At 36.5% G+C, this 21971-nt stretch overlaps 1 pseudogene; it reads right to left on the reverse strand.

Moving 5' to 3' along the window:
• Positions 1 to 8991: 8991 nt before the first annotated feature.
• On the reverse strand, positions 8992 to 9468 carry LOC118998474 (transcription factor BTF3-like; annotated as a pseudogene).
• Positions 9469 to 21971: the final 12503 nt, after the last annotated feature.

Genomic DNA, 21971 nt, shown 5'->3' on the forward strand with positions numbered 1-21971 from the left:
GAACCACTACCACATTTAGGTTTTCAGTATTTAGACCAGATTATTAAAATTCTCAGGTACATCTCCATTCTTTAATCTAGGTGCTGTTAAAATCAGTCCTTGAAAGCACTAATCAGAACCTGTTCAATAAATTACAGTGGCTACCTATTTTTGTTCTATAGTTAATGATGAGCTACGAATGCTTTTTAGACAGGTATATGACAACAGCAGTTTTTTAGAAAGATTAATCTGCCCATGTTTTATAAGCTGAATGGAATGGAGGAAGATGGGAGTTTAGGAGATTATCACAGTTCAGCCAATTATAAGGTAATATTTATAGACTAGGGCAGTAGAGTTGGGGATGGAAAGGAAGCAGTTTGAGAGCAGCGTTATACTATTGTGTTTCCAAGATTTAAAAGAATATCCTTCAATGTTTTGATATTTTGAAATATTACATTGTTCACTCAAAATGCTATGAGTATATACTATAAATATTGATATTACAGTACAGCATCACATGGCATATGAAGCAAGAAAATGTATTATATATACTTTTTCCATTTTAAAACCCAGTAGCTATTTTCCAATGATACACAAGCACATTAACCTGAAGAACTAAAGCAACATCTAGTCTTTATTTTATATTTGTGAATAAACAAAGTTCAGTTAAAAATGTCCTCCAGAATAGCATTCTTAGAATAACTTACGCTGTCACTAGTCAAAGTTTGAAAAGAGTTGGTGTTAGAGGGACTAAGTCTTGGAATGAATGGAGAAGAAAGAACTTTTCTATAGACTGGACTACTCTGAGAACCTGTCTATTCTCTGGTCCTTCCTCTTCTCTTCAGTATGTATTGTAGTATTTTCAGAACATGTTCAAGAACACAGTTCTCCCAAAGTGCCAAAGTGCCAAGGGAATCTTGAAAATATATCTGGTGATGAGAGTTGTAAGTATACGGCTATAATCAATGTGCTGATTAACAAGTTTGGGGGTCTTGCCTTCACAGGTGTGGCTTTCTAGTTTTGAGTTTTCCACCAGGCTCAACACAAATTCACTACCATCTTTGCATTATTGACAAACAGACCTCTACTCTATTCCCCTTGAACACAGCTCAAAACCACTTCCCTGAAACACTGATTTAGTTACTGTGCTCTTAAATCTAACCACAGAAATTTCCTAGGGTTTTTATCTCAGCAGAAATTAGCGATGTGAATTTTATAATAATTAACACATTTTGTTTTCCCAAAGTTCTTTCTAAGCTAAAGAAATGCCTGCAGGATTTCTAAAAGCCCTTTCATTTTTCTGAACATCCAGCCCTCTCTCAAACTGTACTGTGGCATTGGTGATGTTATATAGCTCACATTTGCCATACACTCATTAGTAAGAAACCTAACAACCACCACATCTTGCCTAGAAACTTTTTCAATAACATTTGTTTTCAGAAACCACCACAATGCCTTTAATTGGAGTTTAACTTCCTGACTCCATCCGAACTAGGCCTGTTCCAAGATCCATTATGGGAAAAACTTAAGGGTAGTTAGAGACTTAGTAATAATGAGATTATTCAGTAAGTAACATCCATTGAATAGACTCAATGCTATGTATGTATGTATGCAGGTATGCAGTTATGTAGGTTGGTAGGTAGGTAGGTATGAATGAAATCAGTGAGCATTATTGAGTAGCCATTAGGTGGTCTGTGATGATACAAGGAGAGACACTGCCCATGCCAGCATTTCTCTCTTTACCTTAAGTTATTGCTGTTATTCTAGAATGTGGAGAAATGGAGTTGCTTCCGGTTAACTAATTTTATCAAGAGGAGATGGCATCGTAAAAATTAGCAGAGTAGCTATTCATAGGAGCCATGGAGACAGATAATTATCACCTTCTGCTCTTCCTAAAAATGTCCCTGTTATTAGGACACATAAATTAGACTATTTATTATTCAAATATGTATTCATATTCGTTGTATAATACTTATAAAGGTGTTAAATGCTTTAACATTTGGAAGTTTTGTTTTTTTCCACTGCCTTTCCTGTTTGAAATTTCTCCACAATAGTTATGCCAAGTTGTATGTGTCTAGCAACTAGAAAACTGTTGGGTTAGCCAAAAAGTCCGTTTAGTTTTTTTCTGTAAAAAAGACACATTTTTCGTTTTCACCAATAACTTTATTGATTTGGATATTTTGAGTATGTCAGCTATCTCCTGCTCTTGGCTTCTAGTGGTTAGAGGCCAGGGGTGCTGCTAAACATCTTCCAATGCATAAGACCACCCCACAACAAGGAAATATTTGGCCTAAATATCAGTTGTACCTACAAACTTTGCAAATCACTTTTGACACATTCCATCAGTCACAGCACCTTCTCCATACACTTCATTGATGCGGACACCAGCTCACGGTGTCCGCATCTTTATGGATGAAATGAGACATTCACACAGACTACTGAGTCCGGTGAAGGCTTTTGCTCTCAAGGGGAGCAAAAGCCTTGGCCTGTGCCATGACCGGCCTTTATTGAGTTTCTCAGCACATTACATGATGGTCTTCATTTACTATGCACAAGTTGCTTTAGATGGTTACCTTTTACAGAAAACAAAGGAGCCATTGCTGCTAATCAAATCACAGAAGAGGGATATTTGCAAATGAAAAGGACAAAGGTGGTTGAACCGGTTACATTTATCCTTGGAAGGTTTAGCATGGATTTTAGGAAGTTATTTTGCAGTAAATGTTTGCCAGTGGGGGCTGGGCCCACATCTTGTGGAATAGTCTACACTGTACAATTTTTTTTTTTGCATTTCAGTTGCATTTTTATGTTTCTTAAAATAATAAAGCATAATATGCCAAAACATCTTGCATATCTTCTTCCATCTTCAGTATTAAAATGACTACACAAATATTCACCAATGTTGATAAGTTTTTTAAATTCACATTCATATGACAGCCGCCACAATACAGTCTAACAAAATTGTTTTGAATGAAGTTAAAGACAGCTAATAAGCACTACTAGAGTGATTGTACAGAAAAAAACAGATAAGCTTTTTGGTCCACCTAATATTTCCTCTTGAAATAGCCTATTCTATCTACAGAGAACTCTAGAGTCAACATCAAACAGAATAAAAAAACTTCCTCCCACTGTCAATGTTTCCCCACTTATCTTGGAGACACAGAAAACAGTTAATTCTTCACATGACAGCCATACATTTGGTTCAAAAACACCGTATTTCTTCTCATTTGCCTTTTTTTCCAGTATAAATCTTCCCAAATACTACAGCTTGCCTCAAAGGATATTGAGTCCTTGTTTTTCTTCTGAATATGCTCTAAAATGTATACTTCCCTCTTAGAATATAGTGCTCATAACTAAACACAGTGTAATGGGGGTGGTCTGATCACACCAAAGCAACTCATCTAAACTGCTGATTTACAAATAGGTGCTTTTATATTAATTGCCAGTTCATTCACATTAAAAATGTTCTTTGATTATTTTTGACAGTGTATGGCTATTCATATTTTTAAAGTCCTTCACTGTAACTTTCATTTATTATTTCTCATGACAACCTTCTTCAAGTTTTGTTTTTCTATACTGAAAGAAATGACTACAGGTCTTATTTTTACAAATCATGGGTGATATTAAAGTTAGTTATACATAATATATAAAAAATGAAATAACTACTGCATTGTAATTACACTTTATAGTCTCTTGGTTACTCTGTGGTCCTTAAAACCTTGAAATCAGGATATGTCATGAATCTTGATAATGAGATTCTCTGTTTATGATAAGTGTCATAAAACCACAAAGTATTTTTGGATTCACACGTTTTGTGAGACAGACCATGGGCTAATCTTCCATGGTGTAGAAGGTGTTGACAGTCCATGAAATGCAATGAAGAAGTCTTATTTCAGACGTTCACACAACAAGCCTGGCAGCCTTATAGGATTTAGTTGGCACTGCTATACTGATAAAGGATATTATTTCTTGGGTCTCTCATGTGGTCCCACAATGCATTTATTTTTTCCTCCATAAAAATGTTCAGCTAAAATAGTGGTTTGATTGTTTAAGATATTGTAAAACTGAGGAATAAAGGGCCCTTAACCAAATATAGTCAAAGAGAGACTAAGTCTATAGAGACACCATATAGACAGTAAGCCTACAGAAAAGGTGCTGTTCTTCCAAGGAACCAGACTGGTACAGATACAAAGTTAATTTCTAAGCCACCAGCTGGCAAAACTGAGCTTTCTAAGATGAACTAGACACATTTAGTTTCATTCTTGCCACACACCACATTCTGTTGCCCCGTTTCTGTTCCAAATTATGCCTCAGTCTTATATCCATAAACCAATCATTCTCTCATTCTCTCTAGATCTTTTTCTTTCTTTTTTATATCAAATAGCCAAATGCCCTGCAGAATGGGGGAGAGGGAAGGAAAAGAGGACAACTAAACCCAGGTATTATACTAATTGGGACCATTTCTCTATTTCTCTCTCTTAAGAATGTTGTTACATGTGACCCCAAACAACTGTTTACATCAGGAAATATGGGTATCAGTATGTATTCAGTCAATCTAATTTGTCTGGTGTAACATGAACAAATCAAGCATCTAATTTGTTTGATACTTCTTTTAAATTTTTATATATTGATTGTGTGTGTGTGTGTGTGTGTGTGTGTGTATGAGAGAGAGATAGACAGAGAGACATCAGTTTGTTGTTCCACTTACTTATGCATGCGTTGGTTGGTTCTTGTATGTGCCCTGACCAGAGATCAAACTTGCAACTTTGGCATAGCAGAGGATGGATGCTCTACCCAACTGAGCTACCCAGCCAGCGCTGTTTTATGCTTTTAAAGTATTTTTGAGTGTCTTATTGGAATGTTAGAGTTTTTTAAAATACAGTTCATAATGACCATGTCCTGTATCTTCATAAGAGGCTGCAAATCTGTAGTAGTGGATGGTACATGTGACACTTAATGGCCTCACCTTCTTATGGATAAGCAGCAAAATCCTTATGGGTCAAAACCTATGATTGATTTTCTCCCTGCCTCCTTACATGCAGACTTGATTTAGATATATTAGTTTCTATTTCAAGGCTCTTGTCTTTCCTTTTTTCTTTTCCACTCCTAAACCTTCAGTGCCTTTATCAAGATAATGGACTCTAAGTGTTTTGAAAGGGTAACCCTTGTGAAATTGTTTATATAGCTGAGTTATAATTTAAAGCTTTCAAGTTTCATCCGTGACCTCTTCACTAGATCAGCTCTTTGTTCTTCAGCTTTCTGATTACAAAGAAGACAGCTAAAACTAAGTCAGTTAAAAATGTCTGTTTCCCCTCCTTCCCTCCTTCCTTCCCTCCCTCCCTCCTTCCCTCCCTTCCCCCTCCCTCTCCCCTCCCTCTTCCTCTCCTTTTCTCTCCCTCCTTTCCTCCTTTCCTCCTTTCCTCCTTTACCTCTGACAGCTGTCAGTCTGTTCTATGTATCTATGCCTCTATGCCCCTGTTTCTATTCTGTGCATCAGCTTATTTTGTCCATTAGATTTCTCATATAAGTGAGATCATGTAGTATTTATCCTTCTCTGACTGACTTATTTCACTTAGCAAAATAATCTCAGTATCCATCCATGCTGTTGCAAAAGGTAAGTTCATTTCATGGCACACATAAACTACTTGCTAAAATTCTGTGGCACACCAATAAAATATTTTTTTACCAATCTGACAAAAATAGGTATAACTTTGATCCATTCACACTGGGTGACTGTTGTTGTGTTGGCTGTTGTCATTTTTTAAATTTGACAATCTAAGGGAAAAGAGGTCAGTGCCCCTGACTGAATCATCAGGTATTGCATATTTTAAGAATCCTTGCAGCACACCAGTGCTGTGGCACACAGGTTGAAAATTGCTGACTTAGAAGAAGGATATATGGAGGAAGGGAAAATAGAAAAAAAATTAAAAATTTTGTGAAGATATTTGTAAAGATTGATGTTTCAACTTTTTACACAAAAAAGTAGAGTTCAGAGTAAGGCACAATATGGCAAATGCTGTAGGAGAGGAAGAAATAGTGTGCTGTGCAAGCACAAGGAAGAAAGAAGTTAATTTAAGCTAGGAGAGATCTCTGTGAATGCAACACTTGTCCTGAGTGCTGTTGAGTGCAATAAACTAAAGTGCCATCAGATTGCTTCTGTAGGTCCTACATTGCACTCAAAGTGCTGCTGAGTCAACCGTTCTAACCTGTAGAGGGATCCACAAAAGCATTCATCTTACCCCTAAAAACATATTTCTTCTTTTTTTCCAGATGTATCAGAAAAAAGTTGTTTGATTAAATAGCCCAGTGTCCACATACCTGATGTCTTTTTTAAAGATGTTTTTTTTGAGTCCTTTTAATGAGCAGGGAGGATGAGTGCTTTGTGTACAGAGACCATTCATTCACCAGTGATGAACAATGACACCCATTATACAGACAACTTTAATTTCATATAATGTAATGAAAGTATTTGAGTATACTATAAAACACCTGCATCCAGGCTAATATTTAAAGTATTCTTTATTTTGTTGTTTTACTTATAAAGCTCACTCAGGTTGGCCAGGAGTACTATTCTTTGGAAATCTAGGCTTCTAAATACTGACCTGACTCTGGTTGATTTTGAGTGATGAGCTGCCATACCATAAGGTTTAATTTTTCTCTTTTTAAATTTTTTTTATTGTTTGATTACGGTTGTTCCCATCCCTCCCCATTACTCTCCCTTGTCCTGCCCATGCCCCTCTGCTGCATTCAGTCCTCCCCTGCATTGTCCTTGTCCCTGGGTCCTTTTTATTTGTTTCTTGACTTGACCCTTCCCCTAAAATTATTTAATATTGTTTCTGAAAGGTTTTCTTAGGCTCCACTGAGAAAGAAATGCCAATCAGCCGTAAAGTAGGCAATAAAGAGCTTTATTGGGGTTTGTGCACCATGGCAAGGTTCCCTGGTCTGCAGAGTGAGGCCAGGGAAGTCAAGCCCAAGCAGGGAATGTTGTGGGGTTTTATTTTCGTTGGCTCCCCGTGGGAGCTGGGGATTGGTGCCCTCTGAACAAAGCAGCAGTACAGCATGGTGGTCTCCTCCTCGGACTCAGGTTACTGTGAGGATGTCCGTCTTGGCAAAGTCCAGCTGGAGCTTCCTCCTATCCCCGCCCACCCTAACAGTTTCCTTATAGTATGTTCCATGACTATTATATTGAAAGTGTCTGAGGCTATCTAACTTATAAATATAAATGAATTATATTTCTCTTAATGTAAATATAAGAAAAATGTATATTCTATAGCAAGATATAAATATATATTACATAATATATATATTCCAACAAAGCCTAGAAAAACAAACTGGATCTGTTTTGTAGATGCTACCTAATCTTACTATAACACACGATCTCTAATATTTATAAAAAGCATCACTAGCCTATACCTATTTCTACCTGCCTGTAAGCACTGCATAATAAAATCATTTTACAGAATGTAACTTTTCAAGGTTTACCTCAGCGTGTTTTTATTGAGATACATATGTCTTTGTATATATGAGATTTCCAATTATGTATTCTGTATAATTAAGCTTCATACATACAAAATATAAAACCATCTTTATATCTCAGCTTAGTACATTATAGAATTGTAAAGTCATCTTTTATAGTGATAAATATTTCATTACCAGGACCATGCATTCTCCTCTTTTCCTATATGTCTCTGGGGCTTTTGCCAGGCATATACCATCAACAGATGACAATTCCCACTATAACTTTCACCCCAGTGTGAAGTCAAAGTTATTAAAAGATAAAAATACAGGTAAATATTTCCAACATGTGTGAGTTCTTTCCCTTTTAAAACATACTTAAAACAAGGATAAGTATTAAGCACACTTAGGTCTATTTGGTGTCCTATAATTTAAGGGATATGGGATTATAAGTGACACAGATATCATGTTTTCATAAGGTCTTTGTTATAAACACTTCCATCCGTATTAATATACTTGGCCTTTAAAGCTGAAGTGGGAGGTCCCTTTCTTTACCCAGAGCCTGAGCTGCAGATGCCCTCCTCGGAACATGTCTACAACTCCTAAACTAGACAGAAATCCTCGAGAAATAATGCAGTATCTTAAATATTGGCAACTTACAGTATTAAACTTTCTGAGTTAATTGATTAGTGTTTTAAAAACCTACTTGAATGAAAATGGTTTGCGATTCACGTAATAATGGCAGGCAGCACTTTTTGAGAATTTATAGGCAACTCTAAGTACTTTACATGTACTAATTGTTTTAATACTTATAATAACCTTACAAAACAGAAACTTTTAATGCACATTTTATAGATGGAGAAATGAACACAGAGCAGTTAAGGACTTTCTCAGAGTCACAGAGCTCGTAGCTTGTTTTTGAACTGAAACACGTTGGCTTCCGGTATAGTCTTTACATTTTACAAAAAAAATATATATATATATATATATGAAGAGAAAGAAAGGGAGAGAGAATATATGTGTATGTGCTCTAATTCAGTGTTTCATTTGCTTTTATCCATATCTGAGGACATTTTTTGATTGCTTTTTGGAGACAGAAAGTGGGTGGGGAGAAACATCAATCAGTACGTGCCCTGACCTGGAGACTGAACCCACAACCTTTCAGTTTGCAGACACTGCTCCAACCAGCTGAGCCACACAGGCTAGGGCAGTGTTTTCATTTCGTCATAAGGAGAAAACACCAGGTACAATTTCACAACTTACTTTTTTCACAGAGAAGGATGAATCACTTCACATTTTTTTAAACTAGGCAAAGAACTGTATTACAAACTTTTGTTTCAAACTTTATTCCCAGGCTTCTTCAGCCTAATTACCTGCAAAGAATGATATGTGTATAACCAAAAACTGAAAATAGCTGCAGCATCCAAGGGGATTTGGCTTCAAAATACTAGAAATCGAGGTTTTATGAGATCTACATACAAAATCTGAAAAAGCAGTCAATATGAATAAGCACCTCCCAGTAACTTTTTCAAGTTTATCTTCTTCAGAAATTGACTTATTTCAGGTTGCTTCATTTTTGGAAGCCTCATCAAAATCCCCACAAGATCTGGGACTTCATCATCATTCTCTTTGGGAGCAAGGGGTGCTTTATCATTCACAGATAGTTTGGGGAGTTCTTCAGCCAGTCTCCTTGAACTGTCCACCAAGCTGGTTTAAGACGATGGGTAGCTTTTCTGTCGGCCACTTTGTCTCAGGATGGCCTGTAATGGTTAAAAGTGTTCACTGCCAGAGATGCCTAATGTCCAGGGTTGTTAAAGTGGATCACTGTTCCTTGGTTTGTGGACATATTTACCTTTTCAATACTGGAGACATAGTTTACCCCTAACTCCTTTCAGGAGAATGAAGTTGGTTTTTTTTAATCATCTGCTATAGCTGTTCTGTGAACCATCTTCTTTTTATGAGCAGTTCCTTCCCACTAATATGCACCTGTGCCTGCAGTTTGGCGAGTTTTTCCTGGTTCATGATAGTTTCTTTTATCTTGTTGAGGGGAGGGAGTGGGCGACCTGTGGGACTGAGTTCGGCGTTAAGGGGGTCTTGACTGGATGGACTAAAAATAAGCACTTACACACAAGGATGCAAATTGGCACACTTTTCTTACCCTCTTTTTTTCCTTTTACCCTTTCTGAGGAAAGAAAACACCAATATGGGTCATTGTCAACACTTTCTAGTATTTTATCATTTCTTAAAAATGGCCTACTGGCCACTATTTTTTTTCTTTTTTTTAAGATGATGGTGATGAGATATTGGAGACTTGGGGAATGGCTAAAAAGTTTTAAAAATTGCATTTTCTGCATCCCCAGCTTTATCAGTCTCAGTTTGTGAAACACTTTCTTATATTTGAAAGAGAGTGAACTTTTATTTTTGTGGAAAAAGACACAGCTGTGCTCAAATCCTTTTAGTAATATAAGGAGCTCCACATATGATCTATGATTTTGGGTCAACCTAAATTCTAGCTTCAACTGTCTGCAGACAAAAATTCACTGAGTTTTGTAACCTGAGGCTGCCCTGGGATTATTTACACCAGATTTGCTAAAGACACAGAATGAATAAGAATTAAATATCCTTCAAAATAGCAAATTGGAATCTTTAGACTCAAAAGTAATTTCTTTGATAATTTTTACTTAATTACTATTCTTATATATCTGTGAAAGAAATGATGAGCTATCTCTGCCTTTAGAATCATTAATTGTAGGCTCTTTGCACACATAGAAGGTAAATAAGGAAAACAAAACAAAACAGCAACCCAATTATAATGTCTTTATTATTTTTTGATGTAAAATCGAAAAGTAACTTCATAGTCATTTGAAATTTTCTGTATGGAGAAGCATTAAATTGAAAGTTCTGAGATATATACAGTAGTGTGCTGATAAACTGACAATATAAAGCCCTGATTTGCAGATTTTGACTAGTTTTTGTGAATATGAATACTCTCACCATGGGCTGGTTTCAAGCTATGAATGGTTTTAACAACTGGCTCCCCAAATTCCTGAAAGTTTAGTAATCACTTCTCATATACAACTAAATCCATAGTTTTATGACTTAGTTACTGAGCCCCAATGACAGTGACTGAAGGATATTGGTTATATTATGAACACAGTGCTTCACCCCTCATGTATCTACACCCTTCACCATGTCACCTTGTAGTGTCCTCTCACTGATATTGGGGACTGAGCCAAGTGACTTTCTCTGACCAGAAGGTTGTTAGCAGACATGACAAAAGTGAAAGCCTGAAAAAGACCTTAATATTTTCCCCTTTCTCTTGGATTTCTGCCATTGCCATTAGAACATATTCAGGCTAGCAGAACCTAATTGTTATTGTCATTGCAACAAATACCATCCTAAATCATTTGACAGTCAACCAGTCCCACAACAGGTGAGTGAGCCCAGTCAAAATCAGAAGTGTGTTTACCTGACTTACTGCTGAGTACAGATACATGTGCAAGCTCAGCCTAAGAAGTGAAGCCACAGAGAAATGGGAAATAAATACATTTTTTAAAATGTGTTCATTGAGCCCTGGCTGGCGTAGCTCAGTGGGTTGAGCGCGGGCCTGTGAACCACACGATCGTGGTTCAATTCCCAGTCAGGGCACATGCCTGGGTTGCAGGCCAGTTCCCAGCAGGGGACTCACGAGAGGCAACCATACATTGATACTTCTCTCCTTCCCTTCCCCTCTAAAGATAAATAAATAAAATCTTTAAAAATATGTGTTCATTGAGACTTCCAGCCAAAATGCAGGTGTTGGTATATACACTGTGCCTCCTTGCACAACCAAAATTAAGGACAACAAAAATTTAGAAACAAACAAACAAAACAACCAGAACTGAAAGAAAATTGAACTGTACAAAAATTTGACAACCATTCATCCAGACCAGTAAAAGGGGTGGAGTCCTTGGCCAGCAAAGATGGATTGCGGTAGGAAAAAGTGGTGGCTGGTGGACCCAGGTGCAAAGGCAACAGCTGGCAGACCCTGGGTGTGGGGAGGCAAGGAGCAGACCCAGTGAGATGAGCAACGTGGTTGGCTGACCACGGTCACACATTAGTGTGCAGATAAGCCAGGTGAAAATGGGGCAGCGGGACAGACTGCATAGCCCAGGGCCCCATTGCCAGGAAATAAAGCCTAAAAGCACCAATTGAAAACACTTGTGGGGGTTGAGGTGCCAGGAGAGACTCCCAGCCTCACAGGCGAGTTCATTGGAGAGACCCACAGGGTCCTAGAACATACACAAGCCCACCCACCTGGGAACCAGCACAAGAAAGGCCCAATTTGCTTGTGGGAAGTAGCATAGATGGTAGGTAGAAAATAGACAGGGGGAGGGTAAGAATAGTATGGGAAATGTAGAAGCTAAAGAACTTACGACACATGGACATGAACTAATGGGAGGGAATGTGGGTGGGAGAATGTGTGCAGGGTGGAAGGGAATGAAGGGGGGAAATGGGACAACTGTAATAGCATAATCAATAAAATATATTTAAAATATGTTTATTGAGGTTTTGTGGTCATTACATAAGATTATTTTGTGAATAGATGACTAATACAATGATACTATTATTTGTCAAGCTTTAAATTATGATGACAAGAATTTATACAAGAGGCTGTGTGCTTTGTAAAACAAAGTCAATGAAATTTAAGTTTGAATTTAAGATTTACCACCTATAGGTGGATTGCCCTAAGAAATTTATTTTAAGTTCTCTCTAAGTTTTCTCATTTTAAAATTGTGGGTAACTAGCTTTGCTGGATTATTGTGAACATTAAATACATAAATGTTTATGTATAATATATTAATATATTTGTATGTTGTAATTATATTCATACATGTATATATATATCTGTTTACATCTGCATCTATAAATAGAGTTGGGTTTACGAAGTGGAAGTTGTGACTTTGGTATAAAAAGCTGAATGCAAATTTGAAAACTACTTCCACTGATACCATCGGAAAATAGAGGTTTATTTTCTTAATGATGAATTGCTATAAAGTGATTAAGGGATTAAGGGCACATATCTAGAATCTGACTGCCTGGGGTTGATTCCCAGCTCCACCATTTTAATATTGGAAAGCACTTAGAGTTATAAATTTTTTACTTACATCATACATTATAAGAATTATCTACACTAGAGTTTAATAAATGTAATAAGCATATGGCATACAGTAAGTATCCATTAAATGGTAAGTATCATGTAGTATAGCTATTTGTTTACCAAGGAAAAATGAGATTGATATTCTGATAAAATGAGTTATGATAATTTATTTTTTGATACTAGCACAGATTATTTGGAAGGGGAGCAGAGTGGCCAAGCCAGGTTAAGGCAATGTTTGTAGGAGTTCCTCTAATCTCCAGAAAACAGGCTTATCAAATCATTACACTAACAGTTTCTCTGAAGAAAATTTTGACTTGGGACCCATAACCATAAATTTAGGGGATGTTTTTAAATTGCTATCTGTCACATGATATTTTTTGGCATCCTCTCTAGCATATTCATGCGAGCTAGCTTTCCTGATAAGGGAAAAACTGAGGTACTTGAGGAATGCCCTTGTCGATGGGCATTCAGGATAAGGCTTCTTAGATTCAGGATAAGGCTTCTTAGATTAAGGTAAAAAAATCAGAAAGCAAGTCAGAAAGAAAAAAGATTTAAGGAGAAAAAAGGCAATCAAAACTGGTGCCAAGAGGTTAACATGGAGTAGAATCTGCCCCAGAATAGAAAGAGGACTAGAAATACATTACAGTCAGTTGTGAATTTGTACATTGTGAAGATGACTGCACATTCCTTGCTTCACAGACCATGGGCAGGCGGGGTGGGGGCATGGTCTGTAACAGGTGTTTGGGATCTAGTTCCACTTCTTGGAGGAAGAGAAAATGGGGTGGTATGTAGCTACTGAATGAGATGTGGAGAGTGGTAGGCATATATAGGCCTGAAATGGAATTGACATTTGGAATGTGTGCTCCCTTCCTGGAATACGCACCTAGGATACATCAACAAGTTTGCCACGATATGTAAAGCTTACCAACTGCCCTCCTTGGAGACATTGATATAGGAGGACTAAGAAATATATGAGGGAGCCAGAAGAAACCTGGAACACAGTTTTAGCGACTTGGAGGTTTTAGGAGGAAAACCAGAAGACTAAGAGGAACATAGATGGATTTAGATCTCAAGTAGAAAATTGTTACTTTGGCACAAAAAGCAAGTGCAAAGTTCAAAATTGCTTATGCTGATGGTATTAGAAAATAAGTTTTTCTTTTTTTTTTATATTTTATTTATTCATTTTTAGACAGCAGGGAAGAGAAGGAGAAAGAGAGGGAGAAAAATATAGTGTCTGGTTGCCTCTCAAGTGCCCCATAGTGGGGACCTGACCCACAACCCAGGTATGTGCCCTGACTGGAAATTGAACTGGTGACCCTTTGGTTCACAGCCTGTGCTCAATCCACTGAGCCACACCAGCCAGGGCAGCTTTTGTTTTCCATATGCTTACTCTACAATGATAGATTCCTGAAAAGGCATGGAATAGTAGGCAGTGAAAGACCAGGAAGAGCATGTATGAAAATGATTTAATCTGACCAAGGAAGCCCAAATTAGAGAAAGAAAATATGATGAAAGTGCTATAATATCAGATACTTTGGAAAGTATTGAACAAAACAATCATTCTGCATGTCCAATAATTCTTGAGAGAAAGCAGAAATAAGAAGTAGAAACAAGGGTAGTCCATCATGTAACAGATTTCCTGTCATCATAGGTGCTCAATAAGTGTATATAGATTGGATAAATGTATATACAGGGCCACAGAAAACTTTTAAAATAATGCCTGTTTTTCTAAAGGCCTATAAAAAAGGAAATAAAACATTTTGACTAAGAAAGGAAAAACAGTCTCATAAATACCAAGATTTGGTGAGATTTACCCTATGACTAGAAAATGGAAATTGTGAGGAGAACAATCCACCGTGGGGCCTAAGGGTTCCTGCACTTTCTGACTTGGTATGCTAAGAACGCAAGACATTGACTGCATTTTGCCCAGGCTGTTGTGCAGTTTTGTGTCTTCAGTGAGCAACCTTGAGGAATGAGGTGATGCCTTTCCCCCAAGACCAGGTTTACTTTTGCCTGTTATAAAAGTTGTAAATTCTTCAAGCTCAGTGTTCTTCTCCTTAAATGTAGCCCAGAGCTTATGAAGGCATTCATTTAGGCCTAGCTGCATTGTTTCAATGGGACTCAAAGGGGTATGGGGAGCCAAAGCAAACCAACAGGAAGTTCTGGCTACTGCTTTGTCATGAGTAATAAAGTTCTTTTTTTTCTTATTTAGGAATCTTGCCTTTTCTACCAGCATTTATGAAACAGTAACAAATTGGCTTATTAGCTTATTAACAGGGTAAAATCTAATACCTTTTGTATACTTTTAGACAGTAATAGAAGGATATATCTTTTGATAAGAAATATCTCTAATAGAATGGAACAGTGCATGGTAAAAAGAAGCTACTGAACTTAGATATGCAAGTAGTTTTGTTCAATCTATGTTCTGAAAGCTATCAAAGTTATCAATGAATTAAATAGAATTGGGGTCTTTCAGATATTATTTGTGCCCTTTTATGAATTCTACTAAAACTCTGTCTTTAGTGATTTATATTTTTCAGTGGAGTCTTGCCAAACTCTATAGCTCTGCCTATTCTGTTCGGGTAAAAGTGAATTTTAACACCTAGATCTTGATTCTGTAGTCTTTAGTCAAACTCTTAAAAGTTATAATGCCATTAGCCACTCATGTATGATAAAATTTAAATCACATGGCTTAAATTATGGTATTAACAAAGATGTTCACAGTATAATAAATGTAAAAGTGTACAAAATTATGTATGCCATTAACTTCCAAATTATAAATCTCTCTATTTATTGGTGTAGTTATAATATAGCTTGGGGTTATACATACCAAAATGTTCATAGTGGTAGGATTAAGCATGGGTTTAACCTTCTTTGTATTTTTCATATTTCTACAATCTACATGTGTTACTTTTATAATCATAAAAGTTCTTTAAAATAATAACCCATACTTGCAACTCACTTGTAATTACTGTGCAGGATATAAGACATGTAAAATAAAAGGAATCTTCTAGATTTATATTTCTATACTTATTTTATCTTATATTTATTTATATGTCTATATTTTTAGTATATGTATTTTATAAATAACTACAAATGTCTTTTAAGAGAAAGAACAATTGAAAATTTTACTTTTTTTTTTTGCAAATCTAAACATTTAAAAATGAAAGCCTCAGGGGAAAAGAAAGCATGGGTAGACAATAAAAGACCCAACAGAAGTTTCTCATTGTGAGAAAATGAGTATAGGGGTAAGCACTGTTAATGGATCAAATTCTGCCCCCCCAACCCCATTTACGTCATGAAGTCCTAACCCCCAGTACCTCAGAATGTGACCTTATTTTAAAAAGGGTTTTCATAGATGTAGTCAAGTTAAGATTGGGTCATTAGAATGAGCCCTAATTCACTGTGACTGGTATTCTTATAAAAAGTGAGAAGATTGGACTCAGAAATAGGCATAAATGCAGAATGAATACCATGTAAACATGGTTTATACTGTGTAGTTAGGACTCACCAAGATAAGGATGGTCAGGTAGAAATAGAATCAGGCAAGCAAAAAATAAGTTTACTTAATTTTTAGCAATCATGGAAAGAGTGTTTCAAGCAATAGGTTGTGATAAAAAGCCTCAAATGATGGGAGATCATAGAGAGGCAGTGTTAGAGAAAAGATAGTCAGTCTCTTCGGAGACAGAGTTTAATTGTTACCTCCACCACTTACTAGCTGTATCAGCTATGAAAGTCAATCTCATTTTTCTCACCTACAATGAGTGGGCAATATGTGTCTTTCTTAAGTTTGGTTTTAAATTATGAGCAACCAAATATAAATACCCTTGTGCACACATACCCATATACATAAAAGACTTAGCAAGAGTAGATGTTCAGTAAGTAAAAGCTGTTATTACTACTCTATCATAGTGAAGGAAGGGGATTACACTATTAGGAAAAAAGAAATAGAAAAAATAAATGAACACTTACTATGTACTAGGTACTGTTCTCAGAACTTACAGATATTAACTTGATACTGATAACAATACTATGAAGCAGGTACTATTTTGATTACCATTTTACAAATGAGAAAATAGGCACAAAGCAGTTATTTGCTCAAATCCACACAGATGATGAGTGCAAGAGCAGGTTTCAAAGGTTTCCTCTTTTTTTGTTTTTGAATTTTTTGTAATTTTATTATTGTTTAAGTACATTTGTCTGCACTTATCCCCCACAAATCCTCCCCACCCCAGCCATCCCCACCTCCCTCCCCTGATTCCACCACCCCTAGGCTTTGTTCATGTGTCCTTTATAGTTGTTCCTAAAGACCCTTCCCACCTTCCCCCTGCACTATCCCCCCCCCCCCCCCCGCCCCTCTGGTTACTGTCAGATTGTTCTTAATTTCATTGTCTCTAGTTATATTTTGCTTGCTTGTTGCTTTGTTGATTAGATTCCACTTAAAGGTGACATCATATGGTTTTTGTCTTTCACCACCTGGCTTACTTCACTTAGTATAATGCTCTCCAGTTCCAACCATGCTGTCGCAAAGTGTAGGAGCTTCTTTCTGCTGGGTAGTATTTCATTGTGTAAATGTGCCATAGTTTTTTGATCCATTCATTTACTGATCAGTACTTGGCTCTTGTGATTTGTGCTGCTATGAACATTGGGGTGCATAGGTTCCTTTGGATTGGTATTTCAGGGTTTTTAGGGCATAACACAGTGATGGAATTGCTGGGTCAAAAGGCAGTTCCATTTTTAGTTTTCTGAGGAAATTCCATACTGTTTCCCACAGCGGCTATACCAGTCTGCATTCCCACCAACAGTGCACTAGCGTTCCCTTTTCTCTACATCCTCTCCAATACTTGTTTTTTATTGCTTTGGTTATGATAGCCATTCTCAGCAGTGTGAAGAGGTATCTCATTGTGGCTTTAATTTGCATCTCTCTTATGGCTAGTGATGCTGAGCATCTTTTCATATGTCTGTGGGCCCTCTGTATGTGCTCCTTGGAGAAGTGTCTGTTCAAGTTCTTTCAACATTTTTAACTGTGTTGTTTTTCTTCTTGGAGTGGAGTCATGTGAGTTCTTTACATATTTTGGAGATGAAAGTCTTTTCCAAGGTATCATTGGCAAATATGTTTTCCCATTCAGTTGGTTTGCTTTTCATTTTAATGCTGTTTTCTTTAGCCATGCAGAAGTTTTATATTTTGATGAGGTCCCACTTGTTTATTCTTTCTTATATGTTCCTTGCTGTAGGAGACATATCAGTGAAAATATTGCTACATGGGATATCTGAGATATTCCTGCCTATATTCTCCTCTAGGACTTTAATGGTATCATGGCTTATATTTAAATCTTTTATCCACCTTGAATTTATTTTTGTGTGTGGTGTAAGTTGGTACTTGAGTTTCATTTTTTTGCATGTAGCTGTCCAGATCTCCCAACACCATCTGTTGAAGAGGCTATTTTTACTCCATTTTATGTTACTGCCCCCTTTTGTCGAATATTAATTGACCATAGAGACTTCGGTTTATTTCTGGGCTCTTTAATCTGTTCCATTGGTCTATGTGTCTAGTCTTATGCCAGTACCAGGCTGTTTTGATTTTAGTTGCCTTGTAATACAGTTTGATGTCAGGTTTTGTGATCCCTCCTACTTTGTTCTTCTTTCTCAAAATTGCTGCAGCTTTTTGGGATCATTTATGGTTCCATACACATTTTAAAAATGTTCTATGTCTATGAATATGTCATTGGTACTTTATTAGGGATTGTGTTGAATCTATAATTGCTTTGGGTTGTGCAGACATTTTGATGATGTTAATTCTTCCAATCCATAAACATGGTACATACATCCATTTGTCCCAAAGACACATCCATTTGTGTCTTCCTTGATTTCTTTCTTTAGTGTTGTACAATTTTATGACTATAGGTCTTTGACCTTCTTGGTTAGGTTAATTCCTAGGTACTTAATTTCTAGTTACTTTCTTGTTGCTATATCAAATGGGTTTTTTTCCTGATATCTATTTTTGATATTTCATTGTTGATGTACAGAAATGCCTTTGATTTCTGAATATTGACTTTGTGCCCCACTGTTTTACCAAATTCACTTACTAGGTCAAGTAGTTTTTTGGTGGAATCTGTAGGATTTTCGCTGTACACTCTCATGTCATCTACAAACAATAACAGTTTTGCTTTCTCCTTTTCAATTTAGATGTCTTGTATTTCTTTTTCTCTTCTCATCACTGTGGCTAAACCTTTCAATACTATATTGAATAGAAGCGGTGAAAGTGGACAACCTTGTCTAGTTTCTGATCTTAGTGGGAAGTCTTAGTTTTTGCTCATTGTTTAGTTTCTTGTATATGGCCTTTATTATGTTGAGGAATGCTCCCTCTGTTCCCACTTGGCTGAAGGTTTTATCATAAATGAGAGCTATACCTTATTAAATGCTTTTTCTGCATCTATTGATATGATCATGTGATTTTTGTCTTTTCTTTTATGTCATGTGTTATGTTTATTGACTTGCGAATGTTGAACCATCCTTGCATCACTGGGATGAATATCACTTGATCATGGTGTATGATCTTTTGAATGTATTGCTGGATATCGTTTGCCAATATTTTGTTGAGGATTTTAGCGTTTATGTTCATCAGCAATATTGACCTGTAGTTTTCTTTCTTTGTTATGTCTTTATCTAGTTTGGGGATTAGGATGATGCTACCTTCATAAAAAGAGTTTGGGAGTCTTTCATCTTCTTGGATTTTTTGGAATAGTCTGTGAAGAATAGGGTTTAGCTCTTCCTTAAATGCTTTGTGAAATTCTCCCATGAAAGTGTGCAGTCCAGAACTTTTGTGTGTTGGGAGGTTTTTGATTACTGTTTCAATTTTGTCGGCTGTTTTTGGTCTGTTCAGGCTTTCTCCTTCTTCATCTCATTTAGAATCACAAGTGTGTTTTCAAACAATTATTTAATCTGTGACAGTGGATCTGTATTCCTTTTTATTGATTATAGAATTTCTAAACAATGAGTTGTTTTAGTTAAGGCAATTCTGGAAAATAGTTTTCTACCAGGCAGCATCTTCTATATGGAATGTAGAAGGCAAACATTCCTTCTTAGTGACTGATTACAGTATAAAATTTGCCTTTGGACTCCAGAAGAAGACAATGGGATTATGTGTCTTCTACAAGGGTGGGCAAAACTAGGTTTATAATTGTTCATATGGAAAATAATACAATATTAATAAATAATAATACAAGAGTAAATTCTCTGTTTCACATACTCAAAACCCTTAACCTACTTTTGACCCACCTCTGAATTTAGTTACTTGATGGTAGGCCAGAGAAATTTAATGGACTTTTATTTTTTGACATTTTAGCCAACAAAGTCATTTAAACATTTTTTGGTGGCAGATTGTTGCAGTAGTTTATATCAGCTCAGAAGAGTTGATTATTAAATTTTCAGAAATTTAGTAAGCTGGTTGTTGAATACAGCTGTTATTAAAAATTAAAGTATACATCAAATCATCTATTGAAGGACATTTCTGTTGTTTCCAGTGTCTTGCCCACTATGAATAATGCTACAATGAACATAGGGTTGCATATCTTTGTGAATATCTTCAAAACATCATGCTAAGCAAAACAAGTCAGACAGAGCCCTGGCTGGCATAGCTCAGTGGATTGAGCACGAGCCTGCGAACCAGAGGATCGCGGTTCAATTCCCAGTCAGGGCACATGCCTGGGTTGCAGGCTGGTTCCCTGCAGGCCAACTCCCAGCAGGGGACGCACGAAAGGCAACCACACATTGATGTTTCTCTCCCTCTCTCCTTCCCCTCTAAAGATAAATAAATAATCTAAAAATTAAAAAAAAAAACAAGTCAGACAGAAAAAAGTCAAGAACCATATGATTTCACTCTTCTGTGGGATATAAAACTGAAAGCAACAAATAAGAAAAGCAATAAACAAAAACCCATATGAGTAGTCAACAGTATGGTGGTTACAAGAGGAAAGGACAGTGGGAGGTAGAGGATAAAAGATAAAGGGGGTCAAATATATGGTGACGTGAGAAGATCTGGCTTTGGGTAGTGGGCACATAATGCAATATGCTGATGAGGTACTAGAGCATTGTACACTTGAAACCTATATAATTTTATTAACCAGTGTTATCCTAATAAATTAAGTTAACAAAAGTTAAATTATATAAAAATACAGATGTATAAACAAAGGTTGTAAATAATCAAAGCACATTATTTTGCTACATTTTTACTATTATTTCTGTTCTTAAGGTTACTGACATTAATTTTATTTGTATAGAGGAAAAACTAAAGAAGAGTATGATGTTGCACATCCTTCTAAACTTTGTGTTCAGTGACATTGACTTGATAGTTGAAACTGGTTAAAGTGGGAGCATTTATTCCACAGATATCAGCTAACTAAGGCTACAAACCAGGGATCCCTCTGCCCCACCCCCAGCTGACTGTTAAACCTTCATTAGCACATCACTACAAAACTAACTGACAGACTCTGCTTCCAAGCTCATACTTGCCTTAGTGCTATCACTTGAACTGCTATATGCAGGATTTTAGAAATATAGTTAAAACATAATTTGCCAATAATTGGTATTATTAGAGATACACATTGCTTAGAGAAGCCTTCTGTGCCATCTCAGAGATCTCAGATCATTAAAGTGCCCATTTTATTTTCCTTCAAATCCAGCATGATAATGTTTCCTCTTGTTTGAAGAAACTAATCAGCCTCAGTTTTTGATTTCCTGAAACTTATTTCAACTATTGGAAATTTTAATTATATCTTTATATTAATTCATAAAAATCATTTTTATTCACTGACCTTATTTCTTTTCAACTCAAGTACTTTCTAGCCTGTCCCCACCAGAGCCTGTGTGCAAGGTGACACATTGAAAAAGGTGAAAAGCAGCGGTGAAAAGTTCCTCTAGAAACCAAACTGAAGCTTAAACTTTGCAATAGGGAAAGTACAAGAAGGAGTCAGGAGGAAGGAGAAGCATTGTTGTCTAATGGCTCAGGGCAAAGGCTCTAAAGTCAAACTGTTAGAATTCCAAGTCCACCTCTGCCAATTTCTACTGTGAGACTTCGAGCAAGTTACACATCGCCTCTCTGTGCCTTAGTTTCAACCTCTGTAAAATGGGGATAATAATTGGATCCATTCCACATATTTCTTGTGCAATAGTAAATGTAATGAATGTTGTCATACAGAAAATTACCTGGTATATGATAGGTATAATGTCAATACTTGTAACTATTCTCTCTTTATACAAAGGATGGGTTTTCTAACCCGAAAACAACAGAAAGTTGGGTCTGTCATTTCCTACAAACTTTTTTCTAAGAATAGGGGTTTTTTTTTTAGTTTTTTTAAATTATATTTATTTATTTTTAGAGAGAGGGGAAGGGAGGGAGAAA

The sequence above is a fragment of the Sturnira hondurensis genome, unplaced genomic scaffold (assembly GCF_014824575.4).
Source record: "Sturnira hondurensis isolate 20B ecotype Veracruz unplaced genomic scaffold, ASM1482457v3 Scaffold0014302, whole genome shotgun sequence".
Taxonomy (NCBI): domain Eukaryota; kingdom Metazoa; phylum Chordata; class Mammalia; order Chiroptera; family Phyllostomidae; genus Sturnira; species Sturnira hondurensis.